Source organism: Mobula birostris, chromosome 24, assembly GCF_030028105.1.
Source record: "Mobula birostris isolate sMobBir1 chromosome 24, sMobBir1.hap1, whole genome shotgun sequence".
NCBI classification, from domain to species: domain Eukaryota; kingdom Metazoa; phylum Chordata; class Chondrichthyes; order Myliobatiformes; family Myliobatidae; genus Mobula; species Mobula birostris.
In genome coordinates this window covers 56,976,580-56,992,811 of record NC_092393.1, presented here as the reverse complement: position 1 = coordinate 56,992,811, position 16,232 = coordinate 56,976,580, and the positions used below count along the sequence as shown (strand labels likewise).

At 39.8% G+C, this 16,232-nt stretch overlaps 1 protein-coding gene across 5 annotated transcripts in view; it reads right to left on the bottom strand.

Annotated features, from left to right (window-relative positions):
- helz (helicase with zinc finger) overlaps nt 1–15,683 on the bottom strand; it is a 343,256-nt gene extending 327,573 nt beyond the window's left edge. For 4 of the 5 annotated variants that reach the window (XM_072242661.1, XM_072242664.1, XM_072242665.1 and 1 more), the window contains exon 1: nt 15,596–15,683. The gene's annotated coding sequence lies outside the window, so the exon portion shown is untranslated. Of the gene's footprint in view, nt 1–14,698; nt 14,718–15,595 lie in introns of those variants that run through there. The other variant, XM_072242663.1, reaches the window with a different exon arrangement.
- Between the last annotated feature and the right edge of the window lie 549 nt (nt 15,684–16,232).

Here is a 16,232-nt window from a genome sequence, read left to right as displayed (position 1 = left end):
TCAGGATATGTCAACAGTTTATTCCCCTCCATACAAGCTTCCTGCCTTGCTGAGTTCTTCAACATTATGTGTGTATTGTGAGAGTACAACACTTAATTTTTAAAGAATGCATATTTTAGAATATATACAAAAAGTGGTCCAACCACAGTAATAAGTTGTAGATCAGAAGACATGAAATGAAAAGAACTGCAATGTTGACAGAGCCTGCTAAGCCTGAGAAATGCAAAAAATTCCAAATTCAGAGGATCGAAAAAAAAGGAAAATTACAATATCAGATTAATCCAACAATGAATAAAACCACCCTGTAAAAGTTTCTATAGATAAATAGAAAATTAGCAGAAGCGAATGTGGTTCCCTTGGAGTCATAGAACACCACAGCGCAGAAACAGGCCCTTTACCTATCTAGCCCGTGCTGAATCATTAAGCTGCCAACTCCCGTTGACCAGCATCCGGACCATAGCTTTCCATGCCCCTCCCATTCATGCCCTTATCCAAATTTCTCAGACCTTTTTTTCTCAGAGCCTGCAGCGAACTTTGATAGTCTTCCTCACCGTCCACCACACCTCTAATCTTGGTGTCATCCGCAAATTTTCTGGTCCAGTTTACCACATTATCATACAGATTGTTGAAATAGATGACAAACAATAAAGAACCAAGCAATGATCCCTGTGGCACATCACTAATCAGAAGTCTCCAGTCAGAGAAGCAACCATCTACTACCACTCTCTGACTTCTCCTGCGAAGCTAATATCTAATCCAAATTTCTAACTCATTTTGAATGCCAAGTGACTGAAACTTCTTGACCAACCTCCCTTGCGGGACTTTGTCAAAGTTCATGTAGACAACATCCACTGCCTTGCCTTCATCAATTTTCCTGGTAACTTCCTTGAAAAATTCTAAAAGGTTAGTTAGACAAGACCTGTCACACACAGAGCCATGCTGACTATCCCTAACAGATCACTGTCTATCCAAATACTTAAATATCCAGTCCCTTAGAAAATCTACCAATATTTCCCACTACTTATGTCAGCAATCTTCTGGCACAAAGATAAATTATGTTAGTCAATATGTAAATGGCAGAGAAATGTACTTATTAAGTATATTATCTCTCTATATCAAAAACACAAAAATCTCCCTAAAATATTGAACAACAGGTCTGAAGTGTATTTGAAAAATTATAATATTGATGAAAAATAACACTAGAGAAATAAAGGGGGCTGAAAGGCAAGAAAGATTCAAGGATTTGAAGTGATGGCAATAGAAAAGAAAGAAAGATGAGATTTATTTGTCAAATGTACATCAAAGCACGTAGTAAAATGCATCGTTCACATCAACACACAACACTGTCCAATGATGTGTTATGGGCAGCTCGCAAGCGTCACCATGCTTTCAGCGGCAACATAGCATGCCTACAATTTACTAACCCTAACCCGTATGTCTTTGGCATATGAAAGGAATCCACATGGTTACAGGGAGAAGGTACACAAACTCCTTACAGACAGTGACGATAACTGAACCCTGATCTTCCAGTCACTGGCGCTGTAAAGTGTTCTGGTAACTGCTATGCTACCGTGCATTGCATTACGAGGCAGTGGATGCATTGGTTGCGGCCTTCCAAATTCCCATTGATCCAAGAACAAATCTCACAGATTAGAATTTAGCAAAAGTAATGTCATGAATTAAGAAAGGAGAGGCAAGGAACAGTTACCAGTAGTAGGGAAAATGCTGGAATCTATCTAAAAGGACGTAGTAATAGGGAACATAGAACATAACAATTTCCCAGAGTCAACATAAATTTATTAGAAGGAAATTATATTTGACTAATTAGTTTTCATTTGTAACTGTAATTTGCAGGATAGATATGGGGAAAGTTATTGACGTGGAGTATTTAAATCCTCAGGAAGTAACAACGAGGTTATTAAACAAACTAAGAGCCCAATATACTGATCATGGATTGATTAATAGATTGAGCTGGACTCTTGACCTCACAATGTATCTCAATGTGGCCTTGCATCATTATTGACTGCCGTATTTTCTCTGTAACTTTGACATTTAATTCTGCAGTCAGCTGAGTCTTGGAGGGTCCTGGAACGAGAAGTCAGCTGTTTATTTCTTTCCATAAATACTGCCTGATCTGCTGATTTCCACCAGCATTCTGTGTGTTATTCTGCATTCTGTTATTGCTTTCCCTTGTATTAACTTGAAGTATTGCTGTAATGAAATTATCTATATGGATGGCATAGAAAACAAATCTTTTCCACTGTACTTCAGTACATGTGATAATAATAAACAAATTTACCAATTCAATGAAAGGGATAAACTGAACTTTTTTCAAATTGGGAGGCTATAACCAGCGGAATACCACAGGGATAGAAACTGGGGCAAATGCTGTTCACTATTTATAATTAATGATCTCGTTGGCTGGACCAGGCAAGACCTGGAAGTTTGCCGATGATACAAATCTGAGTAACAATCCAAGTTACAAGATGCAAACAAGAGAAACTCTGCAGATGCTGGAAATCCAAGAAACACACACAAAATGCTGGAGGAACTCAGCAGGCCAGGCAGCATCTGTGGAAAAGAGTACAGTCGATGTTTCAGGCCAGAACTCTTCAGCAGGAAGATATATGCATTTTAGGAGGATCACAGACAGAGTAAACACAAAACAATCTGCAGATGCTGGGATCAAAGCAACACTTACAGTACGCTGGAGGAACTCAGCAGATCGGGCAGCATCAGTGGAAACGATGAGTCAATGTTTCAGTCCTGACAAAGGGTTCCGGCCCGAAACGTCGACTTATCGTTTCCACTGATGCTGCCCGACCTGCTGAGTTCTTCATAGACAGAGCGGCAGAATGAATGTAATATAGGAAAAAAGTGAAGTCATAAATATGAAGTCTCGATGAAGGATCTCAATCAACAGTTTACTCCCCTCCCTAGATGCTGCCAACATTTGTTGCCCATCTCAAGTGCCCTCAAAAAGTTGTTGTGAGCTGCATTCTTGACCCAGTAAAGTGCTTCTGCTGAAAGTCGATCCATAGAACTGTAGGAGGTGAAGCTCCACAATGAAACCCAGCGAAGATGAAGGACTAGCATCCAAGTCAGGATGGTGCAAAACTTGGAGAACCATCGGGAAGTGACATTCCCACACATCCACAACTTAAAATGTGTTTTTGAGAAACTTGGCCAAGAAACAAAAATGCATTCAGTAGATAGTCAACAATGCATCGGTGGAAGAGTAATGGTATACTTCTTTAGAGTTGCTCATACTGCTCTCATCCAGGCATTTCCCTCCATAGATGGTCCTGACTTGCTGAGTACCTCTAGCATTTTGAGTTGTTCAAAATGTGAAGTCATCCACTTTGAGAGAAGAAAAACAGTAACATTTAAATGTCAAGAGATTGAAAAGTGTTATACTGAAGTATTTGTTCACATGAATGAAAGCGAACATCCAGGTTACTGCAAACAATTGGAACGGCAAGCAGAATTTTAGTCTTTGTTACAAAAAGGTTTGAGTAAAAGAGTAAATATCTCTTATCGCAATTGTACTGGCACCTGGTTGAGGCACACAAGACCATAAAACGTACTGTAGGAACTGAATTAGGCCATTCGGCCCATGAAAAGTGCTCCACCAATCATTGATTTACTTTCCTACTGTACCCCTTCTCCTGCCTTCTCCCCATAACCTTTGACTCCCTGACTAATCAAGAACCTATTAACCTCCATTTTAAATATACCCAATAACTTGGCCTCCTCCGCCATCCTTGGCAATGAATACCACAGCCATGCTTTCTTTTCATTGCTGTCATCAGAAAAGAGGTATAGGAGACTCAGTCCCACACCACCATGTTCAGAAACAGTTATTACCCCTCAACCGTCAGGCTCTCTTGAACCAGTGGGAATAACTTCAAATATCCCAACAATGAAATGAATCCATAACCTATGGACTCACTTTAAAAATGCTACAACTCATGTTTTCAATATTGGATTGCTTATTTATTATTATTTTCTTTTTGTATTTGCAGTTTGTCTTTTGTACATTGGTCGTTTGCTTGTAATGTGCATTTTTTCATTAATTCTATGGTGTTTTTTTCTATCTACAGTGAATGCCTGCAAGAAAATGAATCTTAGATGACATATTTGAACTGTGAACAGATTCACCATCCTCTGGCTAAAGTAATTCCTTCACATCTCTGTTGTAAAGAGGCGTCCTTCTTTTTTGAGGCTGTACCCTCTGGTATGAGGTATCACATACAGGTCGAGTCTCCAAACCTTAGAAATAAACTTGGAATAGACCAAGTCTAAAAATTATCAGCATGATTGCTTACTGGGACTGTCCCATGATCAGAGATCAAGCTGAGTAGGCCTTTTCAGAAGCAATTTCATTGAAATACATAAGATTATTATTACGGTTTATAAGGTGCATGGAGAATTGATGTTTTCCCTGGCTGAGATACATTGGATCAATGCCAACATTCTAAAAATAAGGGGCAACTGAGGACAGACACAAATATTAACTCTCCAAACGGACAGTAAAACTTTGGAATTCTCTATCTAATGGAGCTGCAGAGCTCAGTTACTACATATACTTAAGGCAGATGAATAGATTTTTAGATATTGAGGGAATTAAGGATTAGCATAGGAAAGCAACACTGACTAAATTGTGAAGTGAACCCAAGGGGCCTAACCCTACTTGCAGAATCTCATATTTTGGGCTCATAATTTCTGAAATATTTTGAGGCTGTCACATCAATTAATTTCCCCCCTTCGTTCCTAAGCCAAAAGCAATATTTTTTCATATGACATCGAACCCACAATATCAACCAAAGCAGTCCTGGATTCAGCAACATCATTTCAAAGCTAACCTTTATAGACCATCTTCTGATAAAATAAACATTGAATGTAATGTTATGGGGAATATTATTCTATATTTAGACTAAAACATCCATGTGGACTAAGGGCCTGAAAGAGTTTGTAAGTGTTTTGCTTCTGGACTAACCAGAGTGCAGGCAATACTAGATCTGTATTGTTCAGCTCGATAAGATGAATTAACAGTCTTACAGTGAAGGCACCGCAACACAGAGGCAGTAATATGTCTGAACCCTAATGCTAGGGACAACAAAATGGATCCTAGACTAATATTTTAAACTTAAATAAAATCAATTTATCAGGGTGTGAAAGCAGAGACAAGTAAAAAAGAGCTAACAAAAAACACCCCTGAAATAGCTGTAACTCAAGCCTTGGAAGGGAGAGGGGGAGGGGGAGGGGGAGATAGATAGATAGATAGATAGATATATTTAGGAAAATTACAATGATGGGGGAAGACGAACCGAACTGGGAGCTGGGGATTTTATTCAAGAGGCTTTAAAAAGGTCTTACATGACAACTGATACCTTGGTTTCAATTTTCCAAAATGTCTTAGATTCAGGGATGTTTCTATTATTATTTATATTATTATTCAAAAAGAGAGGGAGACGAGTTAGAATTACAGGTCAGTTAGCAAAACATCTGTCATGGGAAAAATGTCAGAAAATATTAAAGATATGACCCTGCAATGAGGAAAAATTCAAAGAAATCAGGAAATACCAACAAGGTTTAGATGAAAGGAAAACGTTTTTAATCAATTTAGCGAAGTTCTTTGAAGTAAGATGTTCTATGGATAAACATACCACATCAAATATGATTGCAGAAAAAAGAAGTTCATGGTGGAGCAGATAATATATTGGTGTGGACAGATCTGCTGGATAACAGGAAACAGAGGGAAGATATTGGATTTTTCTTTGGCTGGCAAAATGTGACAAATGCCATAGTGATTGATACTTGGGCAGCAAATTTTATTTGACTTGAAGGAACTTACGATGTGGTTGCTAAACTTTCTGATAACAGTTGGAAGGAAAGCAAAATTGTGAAAAGTAAAGTAGTCTACAAAAAAGTACATAAGATATGTGAGTACGCAAATAAATGGTAAATAGAGCAAAATGCTGGGCAATATGAATAGTGTCATTTTGGCAAGAAAAAAATAAAAAAACTAATAGATTACAGAACTCCGACCTGTGTTTCCTGGAAGATGATTTTCAAAGGTATGCAGGTCCAGAAAGTAATGAGGAAAAGGAAAGGAAAGGTATGTTGCATCCGGAGTTTCTCCAGTTAGCGGACGATTTCCCTCCACGCCTCTCTGACGTAGTGGGGAACCACGTATGAGGTTGTGGTTTGCCATTGCCTTCTGCCGGGTGAGTTTCCAAAGTGATCACCAGCTCATAACCCAGCACGGATGGAAAGCGTGCAGGGGAGCTGGCTGGATTCGAACTCGGGACCTTTCGTCCCAAAGTCCGACGCTGATGCCACCACGCCACCAGCCGGGTCAAGCTAACAAAATATTAGTAAAGTGGATTCCAGTTAATTGGAACACATCAGCAGTACATTTTGGCCCAATTCAATGGTTGCACCAATTAGTCAAAGTTTCACAGAAACAATTACAAATGTATAAAAAAGACAAACTACTGTTTAACTAACAAATTATGTATTTGAATGAAATAAAGAACAAATTAGAACACTATCAATACCACATTACTATAAAAGTGCACAAGCTCGATAATGAGCCCCAGCAAAGATGAAGGACCAGTATCCAAGTCAGGATGGTGCACAACAAGGAGAGGAACCTGCAGGTAGTGAAGTTGCCTTGCATCCTTCTTGGTGGGTGAGGATGCCAAGTTTGCTTTTCAACAACCTGGACAAAAAACAAAATTGCATTCTGTCAATAGACAATGAAACATCATTAGTGGAGGGACTGATGGAAAGCCAATTACTCTAAACACACACTTGTTTAGAATTGCTCATACTGCCCTCATTAAGGCATGTGGATGATATTCCATCACATATCTGATATCAGGGGACTTGGTTATGGTAATGTTACTGAATCTCATGGGCAGATGATTAGACTTCCTGGCTGAGATGCCCAGCATGTGCTCAAATATTACCTGTCACCACTTAACGCATGCCTGAATATTGTCCAGCATGCAGACATGGCTAGTTCATTTGCACAGTATTTACAAATGAAATTGAACATCATTGCAACATCTTCTCTAATGACCTAATGAAAGAAGGAAGGTCACCTACAATTAACTGAAAATGGTTGTGCCAAGGAGATAGCCCTGAGGAACTCGTGCAGTAATGTCATGGGCTGGGATGAAAGTCCTCCCGTAATTACAACCATTCAGTGGAGGCAAATTTTAGGCAGAGGACACTCAGAACAGAGAGAGACCATTCAGCCCATCAAATACCGATACTAATTCTATTTATCAGTAGTTAGTCTATTACATTCTGTGTCTTTGCAATTCATGTGCTGATTTTGATGCTTATTAAATATTCTGAGATGACCTGCCACCAGCTCCTGAGGCAGCCCATTCTGGACTCGAACCACTGCCTGGATTAAAAGCATCCTTCCTCAGAACCTTCACACTTCTTATTCCTTACTCTCAATCTACACATTCTCATTTCAGACACCTCAGCCATTGGAAAAATGTCCTACCATCTACCCTGTACCCCTTAACATTTTCAGTTAACCCCTCAACCTCTTCTTCTCCAAGGAAAGCAATCCCAGCCTATCAAGTCACTCTTCATGACTAAGATGCTTCATTCTAGACAACATCTTGATAAATCTTCTCTGCACACCAATGCAATCATATCCTTCTTAAAGTGTGGCGATCAAAACAATTGTACAGAATTGTATGCAATTGTACTGCATACAATGATAGATCTACTCTCATAATCTAAGATCTGGCTAGTGAAAGCAAGTATCCTGTTTGCCTCCTTACCACCTTTTTAGTTCCGCTGCTAGCTTCGGGGACCTTTGGACTTGTATACCGTTCTGCACTCACAATCTATGTCCCTTCTTCCTATGTTCCCAAAGAGCATAGCTTTGATTAAATTCCATCTACCAACGTTCTGCCCATTTTACCAACTGATCAGCATCAACTGATAGCTTACTATCAACAGCAATTTGTTTCTACTGTTACTACTTTTATTCCCTACATTCTCTTCCAAATTGTTAATGTATATAACAAACAATAACAGTCCCAGCACTGTGGCACCTCGCAGAACACTGCCCCCAACCATAGGTACAGTTTTCACCAGTGCCCTCTGCCTCCTATTACCAAGCCAGTATCAGATTGACTTTGCCAACTTGTCAAGGATCTCGATGGCTCTAACCTTGTATCATTTTCCCATGTGGGACTCTGTCAAAGGCCTCACTGAAGTCCACGTAGACTGCATTAACCGCCCTGCCTGTGTTGAAATATTTTGTTCCCTCCTTAAAAATAATCAATCAAATAGATCAGACAGCATTGGTCCAGAATTCCTGAATTCCCCTATTACATTTTCTTCTCTTTGATGTGTACAGATGAAAAGTACTCATCTAAGACTCTGCTGTGCCCCCTGGCTCCAGATTGTCCTAATGGTGCTACACACTGCTCTTCAAATTCATTAGTCAAAATATACAGTGGATTAATACAACCTAAGGGCACACTGGGGGCAGCCCACAAGTGTCACCATGCATACCAGTGCCAACTGCCCACCATGTTCAGCCAGTACAAACCGTCTCAGACCTCCTGCTGACCAGGTCTCGCAGACACTGAGCCTTCAACTTCCCCTGTGCACTCGCAGAGACATGTAGATCCAGTCTTTGACCATCGGGCCTCTACTTCTGGACTTTCAGTCAACCTTCAACATCGATCCCCAAGACCATCTTCTAGGAATGAAGATCCACCCAGACTTTCCTTCTCCCCAACCCTAACATGGTCACCCATAACGTGGATTAAAAATTGACTTTAGTTCACTACCACTGTTTCACTTTTTGTCTCAGATCTGAAATCATCACTATACAAAATTAACTTAGAATTAACAGATTGTCATCAGCTCATTTTTTTTCTGCTGTGACATATGTATACAATATACACAACAGAAAGATATTTGTCCCACTTCATTTTGAGACAGAATCCAAACTGGAAGTTCCAGAAAACTGTGTATGACAAGGGGGTTTTCTATTACGTTCCAGTTGTCTGCATCCTATTATGTATATAATCCACAAAAGTACTAAGAAATGATCTGCAAAGCCATCACCCACTTATTTCAAGAACAATCAGATTGCTGAAAACTAACTTTTTAGACATACAATTTAAAACAACACACATTATTCCTTCTGTAGTCCTTCACTTCCGTGCATTATTTATTAAATAAATGTATATGTTAAATACATATAGAAGCCTGAATGTAGTATTACAGGAGAGGGATGTGGATTGTCCATGTGGCTTTCAATCCGATGGCCAAAGTAGAATTGTCCTTCTTGTGCTAGTTCTACAATTCACTGGCTTCAAAAGAGAAATCTGGATTTTTTTTTTCCAGAAGTCAACTCAGAAATCAATCAAAATAGCTATGATGGAGTTTAATCATACAAGCAAAACATTATGTTTCAATTTTAATCAAGATTGACGAGGCAGCAGGAACCAGCAGCCTGAGTTCAATCCCACTGCTGTTATGTCAGGACATTCTCCCCTTGACTATGTGGGTTCCCTCCAGGTGCTCTTGTTTCCTCCCACATTCCAATCATGTTCAGATTAGTAAGTTAATAGGTTACATGGGTGAATTGGGACAAGATTTGCACATTGGGCCTTTTGCTGTACAGTATCACTAAATCAATCAATACTACAAGGATGTAACAAATTTTACAGCTATTGCTCTTTGGCAGATCCCTTAAACTACTCATACAATATTACCCATAAGCAATGTCTCAACATTTTCTTACCAATGAAACAGTTACTGAATTTAGATACACGGATTTACCAAGAACATAGAGAGACAACAACAGAGATCCTAAAAGTGTATATTGAAATACAACAAATACATCCTTAGGTTTAAATGCAACAAAAAAATCTCCTTGGCAACCATTAACAGAGTGTATTTAATGTACCCCAAGATGATTCAAAGGAATATTATCAGAGTTAATTAAGAAGACATTAAGGCAGATGTCCAAGACCATTTTTGAGATGGTTGAGGAAGAGCATTGTTGAGGAAGTAAGATTTAAGAATTGCGTTAATAAAATAAGTAAAGTATTTTGGGGAGAGAATTCCAGAGCTATGCTATAAGTTTACTCAGCATTTCCTCGTGATGCTTAGTTTTGGGCCTAATAGCAATAGAAATTTTTCAGGAAAAAAGATTTGGAAATAAGTTTCAAAAGACAACATGCTTGACAATTCAGTCAATTACAAAACACAAATGCATAATCAAGAATACTCCTGTGGGTCAATGTTGCAAGCTCAGGTGAGCTAAAAAGTGGTGGCAAAAGCATTAATACACTTTTACAATAAATACTGGCCGGCTGGTGGCGTAGTGGCATCAGCACCGGACTTTGGAGCGAAGGCTCCCGATTTCGAATCCAGCCGGCTCCCTTGCACGCTGTCCATCTGTGCTGGGTTGAGCGTCAAGCTAGCAACTCAGCCTCGTAAAAATAAGAAAGCCTGCTAAAAACGCCAGTGTCCCGATGACCCCGCTCGGAGTTAAGGGCTTTCTTCTTCTAAAAACAATAAACTACAACATCATAGATTTTAAAAAGGGCACTATTAAACTTTTTACCATTTCTTTACTCCTTGTAGTTCTCTGCAAAGAGATAGCAAAATTGTCCTGAATGTAATTAATTCACACTGTATGATGTAATAATTGATAATGCAGGTAAAATGAACAGAAAACAAGAAACTTCAATACAGTTTACATTTCTGGATGAAGCTTGTCCATCTCAGATTATTTTCATCACTGACTTTCAACCAATTGTATTTCAACCTCTATCATAGGTTTTATCTGGACAGAATTTTTAAACTATATTGGTACAAGTAAAACCTGATGCTGCTTCATGCTTTATATGGCTCACTGCCACAATAAGTTCATACAATCAAATGAAAACTAGTGGCATAAGCCAAATGACATTGCACGAGAAAGCCTGCACTAATTTCAGAGAGTACTTTCTTGGCTGTATGTATCGAACAAATAAAGAGGAGATGGAAGATGGCGGCAAGAGGTATCTCGGCAGAAACAGTACGTGGAAAGGAGAAACTGAAGAACTGCAAAACACAGGACACAAAGAACAAAAGCAAAATACAACAGCAGCTATTGAAAGCAGGAATAGAAAGTGGCAGAGAAAAGAGAGACTTTGTAATTCTAACTAGAAAACTGGGGAAAATACACATGTAAAAATAAACTCACAAATCCTACAGAAAATACTGTAAAACTGCAGAGAGCTCAAAACAACATCTGCTCAATGACAAAGTAATACTGAACTCCAGGAAATTATACCTGGTATGACAAATACACATGTTAAAACACCTCCCATCCATCATGCACTGTATGCACAGAATTTCTGCATTCTTTTTCAACTATTCCCATGTACACAGCATCTTTAACAAAACAAAAGATGCTGATATACTTCACAGAATGAGAATAAGGCACAGAAGATGGGCAATTGCATCATGCCAGCCAACCAGCAAATGAGCCACTTTAATCATAGTCTGGGAGAAAACAGTTTCCATTGATCATCCAAGCATCTTTCCACCAGCCTTCCAAGAAGAGAGTTACAGACTCTCAGTACTGTTTAGGTGCACATACTTTATTATAATCTAATCCTTCCACCAATTCGCAGATTTTAATCTTTAGTTATCAATCTCTCTTCAAAGAGGAAAAGGATGTACCTTTCCACCTCTCAATCAAAAATTTCCCCACCATTCTTGTTCCAAATCAAATGACCCAGGTTCACCTTTTCAGGTGTGCCATTGAATAAAATAATGATGCAGAGTCCTGCAGAATGTTAGAACTGAATGTGAGATCAAATGTTTAAAGAGAACAGGAATTTAAAAACTGTCTTGAAGAGGGGAAATTTAAGGCAGGGAATTTCAAAGCCAAAAGCCTTCAAAACTGATGACGTGGTTACAATGGGAAATCCTCAAGTTGCCAAATTAACAAAGCAGATATTTTGCTGGAAAACACGGCTGGAATACATGACAGCAAATAGTCAAGGGTGTTGATTAAGCTGATAATTGAGGTGTTGCTTCACTTGAGGCCAGCACTGGCTGAAAAGCACAAAAGTAAAAGCTACCATGTGGCTGAATTTTGGGGCAGATATCTCAATTTCCTATTTGACCATGGATGCTCCAAAGTGCAATTTGAACATGTTCTCATTTTTTGTACCATCTTACATCAGAAATGAGGCAGCAATCAGAAGATTATGGTGCCCTGTTGACTACAAGACAAAATAGAGTATTTCCAGAAATATCTGAATCACAAATGTTCATAGTCATATTTAAAATAAAATCAAGCGATACAGATTGTGTTAATTGATGTTGTGTTTCTTAAATTAAGGGGCATACCATAGTCAACAATTGGCTACAAATTTACAAAGATCAGTTTAATCTTCCATATAGTTTTTTTGTGCCCCCTCCCCATCACTGTGAAAGTCAAACAACATGCAACACAACTTTACATTGAACGTCTTTACATTCAATGCATTCTAGAGAAAAATCATTAGCTTGGGCTTCATTTACCATTTTACTGATCATCTCTTACTAATCACTAAATTGGCAGCAAAGAATACATTTAATTAATATTACTTCTAATTCTGCTTCTTGATTCCAATTATTTTGAGTGTGAAGAGTCAATGTGTTGAGCTTCAGCACAAGGGACACTGAGGTTAAAATGATATAGTATTGGAGTTCTCAGATCACTTCATAGGTCTCTTCTCCCCACAAACCTGGACAGAAATAGTCAAGTGTAGCTCTGGGAGTGATGACATGATCAAAGAAAAACCACCTTTGATGTTTTGAGCAGAGAATGAGGAAGGAGGAGCTAGGAGGGTGGAGGCAATGACTTGTGCTCCAGGAGGAATGTACAGGCACAAATCACAAACAAATTAAGCAATTTATTGACCAGTGCGTCAATGAATACATGACATGAAACCATCCCAAACCAGTCACAGTAAGATAATCATTCACAATTATGGTCCCAGCTGAGGTAGCAGATGAGTACTCTATAATTGGCCTCAATAATTCTTCAGTTTAGCAACAGCAAGTACAGTGGATCACCAATGTTATATGTCAGAGTAATATGATGCTGATTCATGGGCTTAATTGCATGTCAGGAAAACAATCTAACAGAAATCAGTTCTTTGCCAGGAAAGGATCAGTGGGGAAATGAAGAAACAGGAAGACAAAAATTCAACATCGACCACAAACACACTTCCCCAGTAACTGGTTAAAGAGCCAATTTCAAAAGCACTGAGTTACTTCACCTGCACACAGGTGGACAGCACAGTTCAAACACCTGTTTTACAAGCTGCAAATGGTTCCTCTTAATGGACATGAACAAAACACTAAGGTTCTACTCTTTCATGAGTTATGAATAGCCATTAAATCACTGAGCAGGCAAACATTTGGAGGCACTTCCACAAATACAACTAGCAAAGACTGCTTGCAGTGGTCAGAAGCAAAGGAGTCTCGCATCTGGGGACAACCAAAGCAGCAGAAATAACGAAATTGGTTGAAAATTAGTCCTTAACAAATTATTGCACCCAGCATATTAAAATATTTATGTAACATACACTATTCCCAAGCATTATGTAAAAAAGACATTTTATAATATTTGAAAGTGATGGTAACCAGAGTATAATGTAGTCAAATGCAGGGTCAAAAGGCAGAAATGTGATAGCAGAGAAAAGGAATTCTGGAGAAGTGAAGGAGAAGCTGAAGTTCACAGAGTGTAAACACACAGCCCCAACTTCTAAATCTCAAGTCCTTTCAACTGTTTGAAAATATGTGCCAAGTCATCAATAAAATGGCCAGGAAAAATAATTAGGCGTTCTCTCTTTTACCACCCCACCCCACCCGTTTACTGGATAGAATACACAAAAACCTGGTTCAATCTATCTCACTGCGAAAAGACCACTGAACGGAACCCTTACTTCAAAATCTACCTCAATGTGGCCTTGCACTTTCTTGTTTGCTTGGACTGCACTTTCTCTGTAACTGTAACACTTTATTCTGCACTGTGTTGTTGCTTTTCCCTTATCACTGTATTACCTCAATGTTCGGTGATGAAATGTGTAGAAATGGCATACAATACAGGTTTTTTTTTAAAACTGCACTCCAGTGTGTGTGACAATAATAAACCAATTTCACCAAGTTGGCAGCATGCATGTTTAAGAGCTTAAAATAAATAGTGTCACTCACTCAGATACGTGGGAGGCAGGGCAAAATCAATAGAAATTCAAGATTTGCACTGTTAGATCTAAAAAAGCATTAAGGTATTCGAAGATTAACAAAGACATCTCGTTTTAAAATGTGAAAAGAAACACAAAAGTATTGACTGATTGGTTTATTATTTTCACATGTACTGAAATTCAGTAAAACTAGTCTTGCCGACTGGCCATGCAGATCAATTCATCACAACTGTGTACTGAGGCAGAACAAGGGAAAAGTACAGAATAAAGTGTAAGATTGCAGACAAAGTGCAGTGTAGGTAGACAGTAAGGTGTAAGGACAAGGTAGATTACAAGGTCAAGAACATTTTCTCATTGGTGATCACAATCATCAGGTTAGTTTACCTGACAAGTTATCGTTGGACTCTATCAGTGGAGATGTGATAGGACTGGTAATGGATTCCTACCTCAGAACAAGTGTGCAAGCCACATGTTGTTCTGTGCCTGCATGAAGAGCCAGAAAAGAACTTAAGGAGAGCAGGGTGGCAAAACAGGTTAAGCAAAATAGAATCATCAGTGTTAAAATCAGGTTTATTATCATTGACATACATCATTAAAATGTGCTGTTTTACAGCAGCAGGACAGTTTACAAAAACAAATGAAGAATGTAAAAGACAAATAACAAGGTAGTGTTCTGGACCATTCAGAAATCTGAGGGAAAGAAGCTGATCTTAAAACGTTGAGTGCGGCACAAGACTGCTGTGGGAAAACCTACTTTACACAAGTATCATTTACATGCCACAAAGTTATTATTCTTTGGTTACGAACTTGATAAGTGCGGAGTATTAAAGGTGTGTTCCAGTTGTAAACAAGCAGTGTTCCCACATCAGACTCACAGTGTATAGAAGAAGGATTAAGGAATAATAGACTTCCATCTGATCTCTCCCCTTCAGCCCCCACAGTCCTAACCCTAACCCTCATTCTACCCCCACTCCTACCCTTAGGTACCCGCATTGACTCCCACCGCCCCCTCCCCCTCTTGTTTACACGTTACACACTCTGGCCGAGACAGGCGGAGAGCGGACAGTTGCAGAGGCTGAAATGACTCGGAGGCCCGGCAAGTCGGCTCCTGGGCCTGCGGAACCGGGTCTGGGATTCAGACGGCGGCCACCCCGCTGCCCCCATCCCCCGCCTCCCGTTCAAACAACAACAGACTGACAGCTGCCGCCCGCCCACCAGGTGGTGGCGGGCCGCCTCCCCGCGCCTCGCTGCTCCCCCTCTGACACCCCTCGCGTGTCTTCCCAGAGGCGGCGGGAGAGTAGCGAGCACCGGGCCGGCGTAATTGGACACAACTCCGCACCTACCTTCCCCTTCACTTTTACGCCATCTTGGATCCACTTGTCAGCGTCCCCCAAAGGCATTGTGGGTAATTGACCTTCGGCCACGCCTCCGTGGCCTGGCACTGCGCATGCGCCGCCGCCTCTTCCCTCCCTCCTGGACGCTAGGGGAGATGGGGTTTGAACAGGTAGGAGTGCGGACATGTTAACACCTGGGTGTCAAATGCAGAGTGCAGAGGTTTCCGCAGCTGAAGGGGCAACATCTGGAAAGGTTCAGAGTAAATTTATTATCCAAGTATATATATGTCACCATATACAACTCTGAGATTCATTTTCTTGCGGGCATACTCGATAGAATGATAACCATAATAGTCTCAGTGAAGATTGCACCATCTTGGGTTCAACCAGTGCACAAAAGACAACAAAAATGCAAATACTGAAAAATATATAATAAATAAATAAATAAGCAATAGGAATGGAGAACATGTGATGAAGAGCCCTTCAAAGTGAGTCAAAAGGTTGTGGGAACATTTTGGGGATGAGGCACGTGAAGTTATCTTCTTTCGTTCAAGAGCCTGATGGTTGAGGGGTAATGACTGTTCCTGAGCCTGGTGACATGGGTCCTGAGGCTCCTGTACCTTCTTCCTGATGGCAGCAGCAAGAA